The sequence below is a fragment of the Hyaena hyaena genome, unplaced genomic scaffold, assembly GCF_003009895.1.
Source record: "Hyaena hyaena isolate Hyena2069 unplaced genomic scaffold, ASM300989v1 scaffold_566, whole genome shotgun sequence".
NCBI classification, from domain to species: Eukaryota; Metazoa; Chordata; class Mammalia; order Carnivora; family Hyaenidae; genus Hyaena; species Hyaena hyaena.
This window is the reverse complement of record NW_024081194.1, coordinates 101,805-119,539: the sequence shown is the minus strand read 5'-3', so window position 1 is coordinate 119,539 and position 17,735 is coordinate 101,805.

Here is a 17,735-nt window from a genome sequence, read left to right as displayed (position 1 = left end):
GCCATTTCATTCTTTTAAATGCAAATTTCCAGAGGATCAGATGAAAGAACCAGAACATCATGGAAGAATATGTTTTATTTCTTTAGAGTTTAGTTATGTCATTATACTCATAATGCAAGCATAATTTACTTTTATGCAAATTAATGCAAACTATTTTTTCACTTTACTATTGGGAGTGTTGGAATAGAACATACATTTACTGCTGCCAGGATTTTTTTAAATGGATGATTATTAAATAAATCCCTGTTGTTGCATTGGAATTCTGTAATGCAGAATCACATTTCACATTTGGGCTCTATATCTCATTATCAGCTTGCTTCTGTTTCCAAAATTCCCTAAAAATAAGCATATCACACTTTAGATTCTTCATGGCTTCTTTTGACTTTTTCTTTTCTTAGTTTTCACCTTATCTAATTTTGGGGCAGCCTTCAAGATTGATGGTGTAGTTAGAATGTGAGCCAAGTCAGACCTTCAAGAATGGGCAGTTGATCTAGGAAGTTTCAAGAGTAAGAAGTTGTAGAACGCAAGGGTGTGTCTCTGAAAACTAAGGTATGCCTGACAGTAGTCATTAAACAGGAACCAGAACAGAGCCCAGGGAGGAAGAAACAAGGAAATGCTTACTGGAAATGATTTTGGAGAGGGAACTTTAGGTCCTAAGAGGATCCGTGTGAGTAAGACAGAGTTTTAGCTCCAAAGCCTCTTGAATTCTTGGCAATATTTCTAGACACAAAAAAATGCATATATTAACAGTGATTCAGTTAATATAACTGAAATGAAGGCATTCTTAATGATGAATAAATTAATCATTTGTCATTGTACAAAAACAAGGCTGAAATGAAAACAATAGGAAATTTAGTTAATCAGCAGGTGGTTTTTGAATTCTGAACATGTGTCTCACACTATATTAGGCATGAGGAAGTATAAAAATGTAGGAGAGCATTGATTGAGCCTTCAAGACATTTATGTTATGGTTGCAGAAATATTTTTCTTTATTCTAGAGACATAAAATATTTTTTAAAAACGTCATAGAAGTATTTGTGACAAATTGTTTGCTCCTGAGACATATGAGATCTGGTACATTATGTGAACTAAAACTAAAAGAACGATTTGTTGTTCATCTCTTAAAAGTAATCATGGCAGTTCATAAATTCATATCAATTCAATTTTCCCAATAGTTTTTTCCTTACATACTAAAACCTGAGCAGCTTTGAGAGAAATTGATAATTATACTCTCCTTTGTAATTTGCCTTGTAGAATGTTCTATTTAAGATTCACTTTGTGGTACCCTGCCTGGATTGCTAATTCTTTCCAGAGAGAATGCTTTGACTGAGTTGTGTTATTAATAAAATGTAGGGGGCGTCTGAGTGGGTCAGTCAGTTAAGTGTCCAACTGTTGATTTCGGCTCAGGTGGCAATCTCACAATTTGGAAGATCAAGCCCCATGTTAGGCTCTGTGCTGACAGTGCAGAGCCTACCTGAGATTCTCTCTTTCCTTCTCTTTCTGAAGCTCTCCTGCTTGCATTCTCTCTCCTTCCTTCTCTCTCTCTCTCTCAAATTAAATACATAAACATTAAAAAAATAAAAATGTATACCTTTAAGCAACTTGGAGCAAAGAAGTAGTGATGTTACAAGAGAAAAGTAAGCCATTAATGTGAAATTGCATGTAATGTTCCTCTTTCTTTTCCTTAGTGGCAAAGGTAGTTTTAGATTTCTGGAAATAGTATTTACATTAAAACTTTCTTTATGACTAGGTGACAATATTGAGATGACAAGATTATCATGTATGATTTAGCCTCATTAATATATCCTTTTTTTAAAAAATTGTTCTTATGATTTATTTATTTCTGAAAGAGAGAGAGAGAGAGAATGAGCAGGGGAGGGTCAGAGAGAGAGGGAGATACAGAATCTGAAACAGGCCCCAGGCTCTGAGCTAGCTGTCAGCACAGAGCCCAACGTGGGGCTCAAACCCACAAACTGTGAAATCATGACCTGAGCCAAACTTGGACGCTTAACCAACTGAGCCACCCAGATGTCCCAGTCTCATTAATATATCTTAAGGCTTCACTGTGTGGTTGGCCAGCATTTCAGTCCTTTTTGAACAGCCTTTTTAAAAAATGTTTACTGTACAATGAGATGTATAACTGGTCCTGGGCAAGAGAGAAGGTTCTGTTCTTATGGAAGAGGAAGGTCATACACAGAGACCATAAACACTTTTTTTTTTAACCATGTGACAGATTAAGGTTTGTTTTATCTCCATGACTTTATACATTTCCATAATATACTATTTGACTGTTTCCTTCTGGAATTAGCTCTGTGAAAGATCATATTTACTTGATTTAAATGGCTACTGAAATTACTGAAATATCACTTCAGTAGTTTCAGAGAAGTATTCTCTCCTCACAAATTGTAGAAAATGGTTAATGCTTTCATAGTTCTGGAAACTCCCAAACCAAGGAAACAGTGAGGAAAATACAACATTTAGAGAAGAAAGAGTCAAACATTATTTTGAATACATACACATGAAGAATGAATACAAGATTTCTCACAGCATGGGTGTGTGGTAATGGTAAGACCAATGATCTTTTGTAATGGATGTAGTTTCCCCAAAAGAATCCTTGTTCCAAATAATTTAATTTATTTTTAGAGGCATTCCTTGAATTAGAAACTTCAGATTAACAAATATTCCATATGTTTATATATCCAGTTTGTCCCATGCATATCAGGGAAAAGAGTCTTCACAGGTCTTTCAGATGATAGTCTGAAATGAAGACAGAAATATGGCCCATGTTTCAATGTGTAGAATATCGGGTAGTTTCTCACAGAACTAAAATAGTCACTGTCTGTACTCTGCAGAATTGAGCAGACTTCTTATACAAAAAGAGACTTCAGAAAACCCAAATTGTCCTTTCAGTGTTCTCGCTAAATTTTTATTTATTTTTTCCTTTCCTTCTTAAAAATACCTCTGAGGTAGAAAACACAGAGATAGTGGACACTCTCAGAAAAGCCCTTGAGGCAGCAGTAAGTGAGGCAGCCCACTATCAAAGTAACTCTTGGGTTAGAAGTAGAGTAGAAGCAAATAGATAGGCTGAAGAGTCAGGCCAACCTCTGTAATCATATTTAAGTTGCATCTTGGTCTTAGCACTATCATGTGACTTTAACAGTTATTTTAGTTTGCTTGTCTGTAAAATGGTAACAACAATAGGACTTACCTTAGGAAAGTTGATGTGGTGATTGATAGCACAATACTTGTAAAACACACAACCATACTATCTAGCATAAAATGAACAGTAAACAATTACTAGCCATTATAACCTGAATTAAATGCACTAACAAATGCAAGTTATCATTTGGGAAACAAAAGTCTGAGGATAAAAATGAAAGGAAACAAAATATATGAGGAATAGGAAATGGAGAAAGATGAAAATGCTGAGCTAAGACTTTAAAGATGAATGTATTCATCCTGTACATAAGAGCCTTCCAAATACAAGGCCAGAATGAGCAGGAAGAATAGCACATGGTTAAAAAATTCCATGACGTGAAACGATGCTCAGCATCCCTCCTCATCAGGGAAATACAAATCAAAACCACACTGAGATACCACCTCACACCAGTCAGAGTGGCTAAAATGAACAAATCAGAGAACTCTAGATGCTGGCGAGGATGTGGAGAAACGGGCACCCTCCTACACTGTTGGTGGGAATGTAAACTGGTGCAGCCCCTCTGGAAAACAGTGTGGAGGTTCCTCAGGAAACTAACACTAGAACTCCCCTATGACCCAGCAATAGCACTGCTAGGAATTTACCCAAGGGATACAGAAATGCTGAGGCATAGGAGCACATGTACCCCAATGTTCATAGCAGCACTCTCCACAATAGCTAAAACATGGAAAGAGCCTAAGTGTCCATCAACAGATGAATGGATCAAGAAGATGTGGTTTATCTATACGATGGAATACTACATGGCAATGAGAAAGAATGAAATCTGGCCATGTGTAGCAACATGGATGGACCTTGAGGGTGTTATGCTGAGCGAAATAAGTCAGGCAGAGAAGGACAAATATCCTATGTTTGCACGTATAGGAGGATTAGGAGGAACTTTACGGAGGAACAAGGGGGAGAAGAAGGGCGGAAATGGTGGGGGAAAGGGAGAGAGGCAAACCATGAGAGACTCTTGAATGCTGAGAAACAAACTGAGTACTGATGGATGTGGGGGGGGGAGGGGAGGATGGGCATGGAGGAGGGCACTTGTAGGGATGAGCACTGGGTGTTACGTGGAAACTAATTTGACAATAAACTATTTGTAAATAAAAAAAAAATTCCATGATGTGGGCAAAGAACTACACAATGGTTAGTATTGCAGGTGTGTGTTGTGTATGGTTGGGGGCAGATGGGAGATGTGATTTCAGAGCTAAGTAAAGCCTGTCTTTATTTATGTACATAGTTTGTACCTGTCCTTATGGAGAGTAAAATGCCATTGACTGCTTGTAATCAGTAGAGTAACCTGGCCTATTCTCCCAGACTGTTATGAGAGCAAAGATTTAAATAATAAATACAGTTGTGTTGGCATAGTCCCTCCTTAAAACCCTTTCATCGTGCTATTAGTGTTTTGTTATCCACTTTTCTACCCACCCATCTATTTTCCTCTTAGGCTCCTGATTTTAACTGCATCCCACACTCATGCATGGATTTTCATTGTGTGCTTTTGTTGTTTGTCATTTAACAAGAAACCTGTTTTGTTGCTTTTTATGTGAGTATAACCTTCCTGTAAGTACATTAGAGGTAGGGTAGATAACGTCCTTCTCATCATCAGGTGAGGATTTAGATAGAAAATCATACTAATGTTCAGAATACTTTGTAAACTAAAATTTTCCTATGAAATACGTTGGATTTATACTTAAAATGTATCCACTTGTATGCATAGTGTTTATCAGTTAGGACAAAGATAGAGCTATTTTAATTGCCCAATATATAAGAGCAGACATGCAATCCTTGCATTCTGGAAAAAATTGTGAACCCAGGACCACTTCAGATGTTAATGTTTTTTATCCTGTCACCAACGTCTCTCACTATGCTCTCCTCTATCTCATATTCTCTCTGTGTAGCAAGCATGATGATTTCCTATATGCCAAGTAGAAGGGAAATTTAATTTTAAACTTCAGGAAATGGAAAGGTAATAGAGAAATTTAGTGAAGGGGTTGAAAGTATACTAGAAACATCAAAGATAAAAACAAAATGATTTTGGTAATCCTTAGTGCTTATTCTTAATACTAATGGTTGCATTCTGAAATTCAGCTAAGGAGGCTGAGAGGTGTTGAAAATGTTTCACATTGTGTTCTAGAAGATGGTTAAGTAGTGTTTTTTACTTTAACTCATTCATCTGAAGCTCTTTCATCTGTATTAAAAGTGTCCCAAAGGAAAAAATAAGTTTCAGAAATGTTTGTGATCCTTTATTTTTGGGGGGGGGAATCCATTTTCTATGATTTCTGTCAAGTGCAAAAACCTATTTAAAGGAATTAGCTGTGATAATTCATTGCTTTGAATTGATTCCTTTTGTAGTATTGCTTCCCACACTTTCATTTTATTTCATTCAGTTCAAGTGTCTTCATCTTGAAGTCTCATAATCAAAAATCTATACAAAGTGTATATATTATGTGTATATCCTAAATACCAAACATCTGCTCAAATTACAACCTTCGAGCATTTCCTTTTTTTGCAGACTTCCTTATTTCTATACCACCTTCTGATGTCCAGTTTTTGCCTGCTCATTTATCATTTAAATACATTATTCTCTAGGGATGATATCAACTCTTGTCAAAGTTCTGTTTGAGTTTACTGAACATGATATGTGTTGGACAGGGGGAGGTGAGTAATGTACACCCCTTAAAATTAATTACAAGTGTTGAAAAACAGTTTTAACAAACTATTACAAAAGGAAACTAAGGACAGGAAAATAGGCTTGTGTTTTTCATGTACTGGGATTTATTATTTGTGAATCTAAGAATCTGAAAGTTAATAACATGAGATAATAAGACTAAAGTCTTATTGTGCATCCTTCCATGTGTGTGTGCTCTTCTAAGTAACTTCTTTAAGAGGTTTTTCTATATTTCTGGTGGCATTTATTTTTTAAGACTGTTTTTGACATGTTTTGTAAGAGCATATTTGTAAGACCTTGGTCCATCTTAACCTTTATAGTCTTCTAATTTCACCAATCCAACCATGAATGCAGACAAATTGAAGGACAGCTACCTTTAAAATCAAAGGTATGGGTCAATATTCAATATCTTGATATGGTCCAGAAGAGCCTCTGAAGGATTTTTTTTAATGGCACTAACCTGAAAAACAACTGTAATGTCACCGGCACTTAGTACAGAATTAGGAAGCTATTTAAATAATGTGCCCTGGGCTCTGAAGGTGGTTGCCAAAGAGAAATTTTAAAAATATCTTGAATAACAAGAGCATCAATGAAATAAAGGGCTCAGCACACATTTGGAGGAATGTATTTTAGTGTTAGCAAGAAACTTGGTATGATTTTCTAGAAATGTGAATCGGATCATTTTACTTCTCTTATAATTTTTCTTTCAGAATCCCTATGACCTGTGTATGATTTAAAATTTTTTAAAAATATTTTTCTAATATTTAGTTATTTTTGAGATAGAAGGAGGGGCAGAGAGAGAGGGAGACCCAGAATCTGAAGCAGGCTTCAGGCTCTGAGCTGTCAGCACAGAACCCGACGTGGGGCTTGAACTCATGAACCATAAGATCATGACCTGAGTCAAAGTCGGTCACTTAACTGATTTAGTTACCCAGGTGCCTGTCAAAAGTAAATATCTCTAAAAGCAAAGAAGAGAAAACATGAAATTTCTCTGTCTTGAAATTAAAAATGTATCTGAATGTTTTATTTACTTTACAACTGTTCACTCTTTCACAATTTTACTATTAAACAGAACACAGACCAAAAAAATCGCATCATATTTCTCCCGTATATTTTAATGCCACACTGATATTACCTTCAACATTCATCTGTTCATCCATTATGCTCAATCAAAAAATATTAATTGAATACCTGCTCTGCAGCATAGAGTGTTAAATGATGGAATTGTATGTACTTCACTATATTTTATCTCTTTACATGAATATCTCTCTTAACAAATTTAATTTAATAGAGCAAGGACTTTTTATATTCACTCTCATATTTTAATGACTATCATAGTACTCAAATATCATAGTGAGAAAATATTGAATAAATAAAAATGTTTATTAGCACTTACAAAAAGTTTATGGTACATTTATGTACCAATGTATCAATGATTTTTTATTCCAGTATCATCCCCTCAAATATGTCCCGTGTATTTTTATGAGTCACTGATCTTAAATGCAAATCCAAAACTCTTCCCAATTTTGTATATTTGGCTAATATCTGGCTTCCAGTTTTGCACAGTTAAGTTCAAAAGTCCATGTTTTTATTTATTTTTTAAATATTTATCTATTTATTTTTAGAGAAGGAGAACACAAGCAGGACAAGGCAGAAAGAGGTAGAGACACAGAATTCAAAGCAAGCTCTGGGCTCTGAGCCACCAGCGCAGCTGGACTTTTAACCAACTGAGCCACCCAGGTGCCCCATAAGTCCACATCTTTAAATGTTTATTTACTTATTTTGAGAGAGAGTGCACTCATGTGCAAGTGAGAGGGCGAGAGAGGGTGGGGGAGAGAGGATCCCAAGCAGGCTCTGTACTATCAGCACAGAACCAGTTGCAAGGTGTAGGGCTCAATCTAGTGACCCATGAGTTCCTGACCTGCACCAAAATCGAGTTGGCCATGAAAGACTCTTGAATGTTGAGAACAAACTGAGGGCTGATGGGGGTGGGGGAGAGAGGAAGGGGGTTGTTGAGCATGGAGGAGGGCACTTGTTAGGATGAGCACTTGGTGCTATATGGAAACCAACTTGACAATAAACTATAAAAGAAAATAAAAGAGTTGGACACTTAACTGAATGAGGCCATCCAGGTGCCCACAGAAGTCCACATCTTAAGCAAGACATGTAAGACCTTTGATTGTCTTCTACCTGTTCTGTCAGTCTGAACTTCTGCAGCTCCCATTCACTACCTTACATTGCATTTTGTTTCAAAACTTTGTACACATTAGTTTTTTTTAATTTGAGAGAGCAAAACAGAGAGAGACAGAGAGAGAGAGAGCAGACAAGGAACAGAGAGAGAGAGGGAAAAAGGGAGAGTCCTAAGCAAGTGCCATACCAGCAGTACTGAGCCCAATGCAGGGCTCAAACCCACAAACCTTGAGATCACGACCTGAACTGAAACCAAGAGTTGGACACTCAACTGACTGAGCCACCAGACACCCCCTCTACACATGATTTTATATTTGTCCTAGACTTCTCTTCTTTCTTGGATATAGCAATTCCTACTCATTCTTCAAGACCCACCTCAGTCATTTCCATATTTTTTAAAGCTTCCTTGACCACTTCACTTTGTGTTCATTTTGACTAGTTTATACTTTTATTGAAACCTAAATCATATTTCAAGGAAAGTAGTTCTTTAAGACACTAACAAGTGTTACTGCAGGGAGAAAAAAGAGTGGGGAATATCCTCTGCTCCAAAAAATTTGAGGGGTAGTGTGTTAAGTAAAATTAACAAAGTGTATTTATTCCAGAAATAGTCAGAGCCTCTATAGTTCTGATATTCATGGTGAATTTTCAAGAGTAAACTATGTAATGTACAGTGGTCTCTATATATATTTCTCTGTGGAACTCATCTTTCGCATACTACTGAACATCCCATGAGACTCCAGCCTTCTACTAATTGTAGTTTGTGAAAACCTTATTATTTTACTTACTGTGATTATTTCCTTAGAGACTGTAGGTTTCTTAAGGTCAGGGTCTGTGTGCTATGTATCATTTTTACTCTTTACCTAAGTAGAATATAAATGATTTTTTAAATATAGACTTAGTTTAAAATGAAATAGTCTAAATCACATGTCATTATGGGGATGGGAAAAGTGTAATTTCTTCATCTGTCTTATTTGTTTTGATTGTGTTTGAAGTAATAAGTATGAACATTGGATAAATTAGTAATTAAGTAAAGCATGTAAATAAGGTGAAAATTAATTTTTCCCTACACTCTATATTTTTGGAAGTTAAAGTTCTCATCTGCTACATTTCACCATTGCAGTATATTTTTAATAGTTAGACCACTTTAAAGGGAACATACACTAAAATTATGTTTTGCTAAATATCAAAAGTATTTCATTTTTAAATATTTTTCATTATTTTGGACATTTGCTGGCTGAATTTTATAAAAAAGGATCAAATTATATAAACCATTTTTAACCTGTATTTTAAATATTTGAAGGGCATGAATGTTTCTGAATTCACTCTATCTTTATAGTATAAGATTTAACAACAGAATATTCATGCAGGTGAACAGAAAAATGCTGCTAAGGTGCAAACACAGACATAGATTTATATTTAGTTTCCTTCCATTACATAGCTGATTGAGGTTTATTTTCATAGGGATTTTAGTGAGCAACTTGTTGAAAACATTCTAAGACCATTGCTACTCAGTGACAACCCAATTTATAGCAACGTAAATTTTAGTAAAACAAACAATACTCCTCGAGTTTGTTTTGTGAATGTTAGTTGATTTGAAGGAATTTGTCTTGATGTTTTATTTAATTCACTAATGAATCTGATGAAAGTAGTAAAAAAAATTGACCTAATTTTTGCATATACATTATATCTCAGTTTTTAAACTTCCTGGTGTTAGACCATAGCCTGAGAGGTTAGATAAACCTTCTATTAGCATTTCTCTTCTATTTGTTTCCCCTCTCAAACATGATTATTTTCTTGGCTATTACTTGAAAATCTGAAGAGAAAATAATTTTGAGGGCAATCTTAGTAAGGAGCATTGTGGGTGGGTCACTGAAACCCAATTCTCAAATACTGTTCTTATGAAACATAGAGGAGCATTAAAGACTTGGAACTAATGATCAATCCTTATTGTTGGTTAGGTACATAGATCTGTTTTTTTTTTAGGCGTTTTGACACAAATTCCATACTTCCATTCAAAAACTTCATCTCTTTTCACATTGAAGTTACAGCTGTTGTCTCCTAAACTACTCTACAGATGCCCTTTTCAACACATGAAAATTTCATAAGATTGTTTTTGTTCAAAACAAAAAAGAAGGCTCAGGCTTATTCATACAATTCACCTCAATTAAGTGATAAGAATCAATGAAGATAATGGACCATTTAAATGCAAGTATTAATCAGTCATTTTTTATATGACTTGACTACTCTTTTTATGGTGAAGAAAAGTATAAAATAAAAACATCGAGACTATCTTCCAGCAGAGTTAATGTACACATTTAAGCGTTCATGAAAATATAAGTTATGTTTCTCAGAGTGGCAATTCAGCTGACATTCAAGAATATTGTGCCCTATTCTCATAATATATGGATTATGGTAGCATAAAAATAATGTTTTTGGAAGAAGACAGACATGGCCAACAATTACATGAAATGTTCAACATCACTAATCATCACAAATCAAAACCACACTGAGATATTATCTCACACCTGTTAGTATGGCCGTTATCAAAAGACAAGAGACAGCAAGTGCTGAAGAGGATGTAGAGAAAAGGGAGCATTTACACACCATTGGTAGGAATGTAAATTGGTACACTATGAAAAACAGTATGGAGATTCTTCAAAAAGTTGAAAATAGAATTGCCACCTGATCCACCAATCCTACTTCTGGATATATATATATATATGATATGATATATATGAAGGAAATAAAATCACTATCTTGAAGAGATATTTATACCTCCATGTTTATTGTAGCACTATTTACAATAGCTGAGACATGTAAAAAATTTAAGTCTCCATCAACAAATGAATGGATAAAGAAAATGTGGTATATAGGCATATATATGAAATATTCCTCAGCCCTGTACAAGAATTAAGTCTTGTCATTTGTGACAACATGCATGAATATTGAAGGCATATGCTAAGTGATATAAATCAGAGAGAGAGAGAGAGAGTGTGCAGCAAATACTTTATGATCTCATTTATATGTAAAATTTAAAAAAAAAGTCTTCATAGAAGCAGAATAGAATATTGGTTGCCAGAGGCTGCAGGGTGGGAGAAATGAGGAGATGTTGGTCAAAGGAGGTAAATTCTCCATTATAAGTTGAATATTTTCTGGAGATCTAATATACAGCCTGATGACTATTGTTAGCCATACTGTGTTGTACACTTGAAAGTTGCTGAGAGGAGATCTTAAATTTTCTTACCATACTTAAAACAAAAGTAATTATGTGAGGTGATGGATGTGTTAACTAAACTTATTGTGGTAATTATTTCACAATAGACGCATGTATCAAATTGTCATGTTATACACCTTAAACTTACACAAAATTATATGTCAGTTATATCTTAATAAAGCTGGGAAAATAATATTCTTGGGTTGGATTAATTTCAAAAGTACACTAGGTAGAAAAACATTTAACTTGTCAAACTTCAGTGTTTAAATACTGTTTTTATTTGGGCATTTTCTGAATCTCCAAATTAAAAAGGAACAAAGAAGGATCCAATCTAACTTCCACGTAATTGACACCATTCTAGATGTTTAGGAATGATGATCATGCCTTTCTCCAAACCTACTCTAAATATTTTTTTTCCATCTTTAATAGTACCTACTTTCTTTGTCTTTCTTTAAATTAATTATGCTTCATTAAGAGGCAATTTCTTATAAAGCAGTGATAGTCAAACTTCAATGAACCTAAAATTCACCTAGAAAGCTTGCTAGAATGCACATTCATAGGATGCAATGGCAAAAATCTAATCAATAGGTTTTAGTTTTAAGTTAGCAATCTGATTTTAAGAAGCATCTAGGTGAAATCTTGCAGACATTCTACAGATCCCATTTCAGTAACACTTCAGTAACACAGTAACAATGATTGGCAGTCCCAGGAATTATTTCCAAAGGGTATAACAGTTCAGGTGTATTTCAGATAATCCTGCAAACCAGAAGTTTCAATCCAAAAGATGGACATAACAGGAAGGGAATACAGGTGATAGTATAATTCATGGGTAAAGTGGAATGGTAGTCACTGTGTGTCTAAGGATCCAACAACAGTCCCATCCTCCCTCCTTCAACCCACAGCCAATTTTCTAAGACAGGCAGAAATTACTGCATATTTCAGCCTACCTTTGTAACTTAATTTGAGGCCCCTTTCAGTGGTGTAAGCTAAGATTACTACTCTACAATGAGTTTCAGAACTGTGATTTCTCCCATTCAAATATGTAGGTGTTAAATATGTAGCAAGGCTTTGACTAGATAGATAGATAAAGAGATAAAGATATACAGTTGCCAAGCCCACAAAATAAGTTCTATCTCTTCAACATGCCACCTATGACCCTATACGACTTGTGGTATTTTCTTTGTTCCCTTGTTACTTCCCTTGATTTGCCCTAAATTTCAGTCAAATTGAATAATTCACCATTTAGTGAATTATTCAGTGAATAACCAAACTCATCCCGTTATTATTGCAGCCATTTTTTTCTGTCTGGTGTACTATTTCCATTTGTCTAATCCTACTAATCTTTTGGGACCTAGCTTAAATGCCGCCTCCACCTGTAAGTCATTTGTTCTTCATGATCAGAAGGAGTTCTTTTAGATTTCCATGGCATTTTTAGGTTTGATTTACTTCTGAACCTTTCCATTTCTCATTTCTATAATGATTATGTGCAACTGGATCCTTTCCTTTTTGAAACTGTAAGTTCCTTGGAATCAAGAACTGTGGGTTTTGTTTTCCCTCTTGAAATTTCCCTTAAATGGCAAAGAGACTTGAAATTTCATAGGCAAAATGCTTTCTCATTCTTTACAGGTCTATTAATAAAACCTAAAATTTCATTACAGTAGCTTTTAAATGACTCTTGTGGCTAATGTTGTTTAACTTTTACTACCAGCCACATCATTGGCCATTAAAAGCTGTAGGATTTTTAAAGATATCACCTTATATTTACCCAGAAAAGTCTTCCCTATTTTGCATTTGTACAGTTCTACATCCATGTAGTATTTTAATGACATTTCTAATGTTGTCCTTTATTCTATCTTTTCAACATATTTTTGGATCTTGATCAATTCTGGCAGTACATAGGCTAACTGACTCACTCACTGTCCCTCATTCTCAGCTCTGAGTAATTAATGCGCATTGGATAAACTTAACTTTTCTAGCTGTAAGCAATTCATGAAAAAAAAAAAACATAATAAGGAAAAGAATAGAGAACTCTCTTCTGATTGACATCAGTTGAAATTAGAATATTTTGAATCCTCCAACATGACCATAATCCTCCATCTTATCCACAAAGATGTCATGAGAGATATTTCACTGTCTTACTGTAATCAACATCTATTCTTTTTTTTTTTTCTGGTATTCTCAGTTCATCACAATAAAAAGAGCTGAGTTTCTACATTAATCAAGAAATTAGAGCTCTGTGGTATAAACAGTTAACAATTTGGGGCAATTTATGTAGTGGTCCAATGTTGGCTATGCAATTTATATTTTAATCATCTCTCATATAGAACACCTTATTTATTTTTTTGAATAGTGAAAACATGGTTTTGATCTAATATGCTAGGGTTTATACCAAATAAGCAACTTGCTTCTTACTGATTATTTGTGTTTTTTGTACATACTCTCAATTAGTATTACCTAAAAGTAAGTAAATAATTAATTTACTGGGTTAATGTAAATGATATCATCACGAGAGTTTAAGGTGTTTACAATTTTATTTTTGTTTTGTTTTTTATTTATTATTATTGAGACAGAGAGACAGAGCATGAGCAGGGGAGGGTCAGAGAGGGAGACACAGAATCTGAAGTAGACTCCAGGCTCTGAGCTGTTAGCACAGAGCCTGATGCAGGGCTCGAACTCACAAACCGATTGATCATGACCTGAGTTGAAGTTGGCTGCTTAACCAACTGAGCCACCCAGGTGCCCCTAAAATTATATTTTTAAAAGTCTATTAATTTAGACTGCCTAGTATGTGACAGGCATTGTGCTCAGGGCTTTAGGCATGATATCTCATCAATCTCCATCATAATCTTATTAAATATGCATTATTATTGCTATTATTTATTATTAGTGGTAGTAGTAGTAATAGTAGTAGTATCCCATTCCACAGAAGGAAACCTGAGGTTTAATCTTCCACTCACTCATTTATTCAACAGCTATTGATGAATTGTCTGTTATGTCTCTTGCACAGAGTTGGCCCTGTTGATACAATATCATTGTACAGTTTCTTATTCATACAATTTCATTGAATTTATGTTTTGATAGAAGGTGAAATTTCCATCAACTCACTAGAGAAATACTAGGCAAGTAGTTAGAGAATATATCAGTTGGTTTCGATTGTGAAAAATGCTACAGAGAAGTCCAGGAGAGGTATGAGATTATATAGCAAACAACCCTGATCTAGTCTGGGCAGAGGGGGGCAGTCAGGGAAGGTATTTGTGTCCACAAGTATAAAAGCTAGACAACCAAAGAGAGGTTGGCAGTGGGTTGGGGGAGGAGGGCAGATTATTTGAGGCAAAGAGAGGAGCATCTATAAAGGTTCAGAGACAGGGAAAGAGGATACACTTTTCAGAAAATGGAGGGCAACTAGCAGGATTGCAGAGTGAGTGGGAGCATAGGAAGGAGACTTTGGATCCTACAGTCTTCCTACAGGCCACCTGTTAATTTTAGATTTTAGCCCAAAGGGAATGTGAAGACAAAAGTCCTACTTGCTTATTTGTATTTTGTTTGTTTGTTTTAATTAAGAGTGAACTAATCAGACTTGCTCTGTGAAATATTATTCTGGCTGCTCTTTAGGGAATGGACTGGAAAACAGCACAAAGGGTTTAAGGAATACCATTTAGGAGGCTTTTGCCAGGGTGAAGGGGAAAGATAACAGTGTCTTGGATGGAGCAAGTACTAGCGAAAAGGGTAGAGATGAATGAATGAAGTAAAGAGAAGTTTAGGAAATAGAATTGGCAAGACTTAGTAATTGAATACAGTGATGAGAAAAAAGGAAAAAGCCAAGGCTTGTCCAATGGGGTGGATGTTAATTAAATAGTTGCCCGAGGAGAAACAACTAGTAAGTGCGAGTGTTTTGGATTCAGTTCAAAATTTGTGCTCTTAACATTGTGGTCCTCTGCAACCCAGCTTAAAATGACCAAGAGCTCCAGTATTTGAAATTTTATTATATGGCTTCAACCATGTAAATCCTACAATATAAATGTTGGGCATATGTCTCCCCATAGCATGCTGGGGAGACACATGCAGTGCAAAATGGACCATGGAGCACAGTCAGGTTCTGTTATTCTGAACTTATTGCGATGACACTTCAGAGTAGCTGCAAAATATGGGATTCTTTCATTTGTGTTTCATTCTATAGACTGCTGGTAGCAATAATGAGCATCATAATAATAAGCATAATTCAAGGTGAAATGAAGAATAAATATTCCCTAGAATCCTTGGATAAAAAAAACCTTCCTCCCAGATAATAAAATGATATATTTTCTGCATAATATTGTATTTTCCTCTGTCTTATTGAATAATACTAAAATTTTGATGTGTCACCTCAAATACTGTGTAACCATTTGTGCAGAACAAGAGAATTAATTACATGTGAGATCAGGTAGAAAGTACCTTTTTTTAAATGAAAATACCCCTAGTAATGTGAAGTAGTAAATCATAACCCATAATGTTCTTTTACCTTCTGTTAAAAGTTAATCACAAAAAGAATTATAGCCACAGAATTTCATCTTTAAAAATGTTGCTACCAGTAGGTAACTTTGTCATTAGGCAAAAGTGGTGCATATTTCCTCTTTACGTTCTTAAATTTTTGTTTAAGATTTGCTTCCAAAATGTGTAATTTCAAGCTTCTTCCACAGCTCTGAATACTGTTTCCCATGTAACGTAATAAAATATTTTGAATGTAATTACATAAGGACACTACATACTTTATTGAGATGAAACAAAGGGAATAGTAAAATATGTGTAATTATTTTAAATGTTGCTAGAATCCCACATATGGTGGCATAGTTTTGTCTCCTTCACAAGCCTACTGCTATGTATGTAGTTATTTCTCCAGTTTATTCCTTTTCCAACAGAGGCAATCAGACAATGCCAGATTATGTCAGATCTGTGGAGGATGAGCTAGGTCTGCGGCTTTAATTGTAATCCTCAGTGTGGCTAGGCACCAGGAGCATTAGAAAGGACATGGCAAATATCAAATGAGAAGTAATAAATTGTTTTGTACAACAGAAAGTTTATCATCCCTGTCTCAGAAGGGCTCAGAATTGAATGAATCGAGAACTAATGATAGGTTCCGAAAGTAAAGGTTAAGATGCAGCACTTAAGAACATATGCTTTTATTGAGAACATTATCATGGTGGTGTGGTTAAAAGAACATTCTCTGGACTCTGGCTTTCAGCACCATCATTTGCTACATCTGTGGCTTTTGCCAACTTAACTTAATTAAGGTAATCACAGGGTTGTTGGGAGGCTTAAAGACATGACCCCATAGAGCTCTTAGTACCGTGCCTGGTACATGGTTAGTACTGGAGAAATGTTAGTTGTTGTTGTTGTTACTCTAAAGCACTTACCCAGCAATCCTCTTTAGTAAGGACAATGATGAGCACTTGGTAGAAGAGAGAAGCAGGGTAAATGGTACAAGAACATACCTTCTTTTTCATGTTTCATCCATTGTCTATTTGGCCTATTAACATATTATTCTTTCCTCTTCTGCTTGTGCACATGCACAATAGTCCATATAAAATTATAACTGGAGTAGTCCTTACTTTAAAGTTTATCAGTAGATCCATGTTGGGGCTCTCACCTTTAGAGATCCTCAATTTGTGAAAACCTACATTGTTTAGGCTAATAATATCAAGTACATCAAATATATTGAAGTAAATAGTATGTAATCAAGTTCTAGCAAAGAAGAAAAATTTCTACCAGTAGATTTATACGCCTTTATAACCATGGGATTATGATCTCAACTAATGAAAGACCATGAATTATAATAATATATGTAAGTGATGTAAGAATTCACTTATCAGTGCTAGCATTCCTGAATGAAATGTAGATTCATTCATTCAGGAAAAATGAATGCATATTATTCAGCAAAGACCCTGGGTTCTTCTGAATGCAATCTCTTTGTTTTCTTTGCAAGGAGAGTTTATATTTTTAAGTGGAAAGAATGTTAATGGATCTGATTGAAACATTTGCTGCTTTGGCTCTAAAAACAGGAAACTAATGAGGACATAGTGAAAAGGGGCTCCTGGTGCATTGCCAGTATACCAGGAATGTAAATTGGTACAGCCACTATGGAAACCATATGGGGGTTCCTCAGAAAGCTAAAAATAGAACTACCATATGATCCAACAATCCCATTTCTGGGCATATATCCAAAGGAAATGAAACCAGTATCTCAAAAAGGTATCTGGGCTTTCATGTTTATTGCAGCATTATACACAGTTGCCAAGGCATGGAAACAACCTATGTTTCCATCAACAAATGAATGATAAAGAAAATGTGATAAACATCTTTAATGGAATACTATTCAGCCTTAAAAAGGAGTAAATTCTGCCATTTGCACAATGGGACACATAGATGGGTCTTGAGGGCATTATGCTGTATAAAATGTCAGCAGAGAAAAACAAATACTGTATATA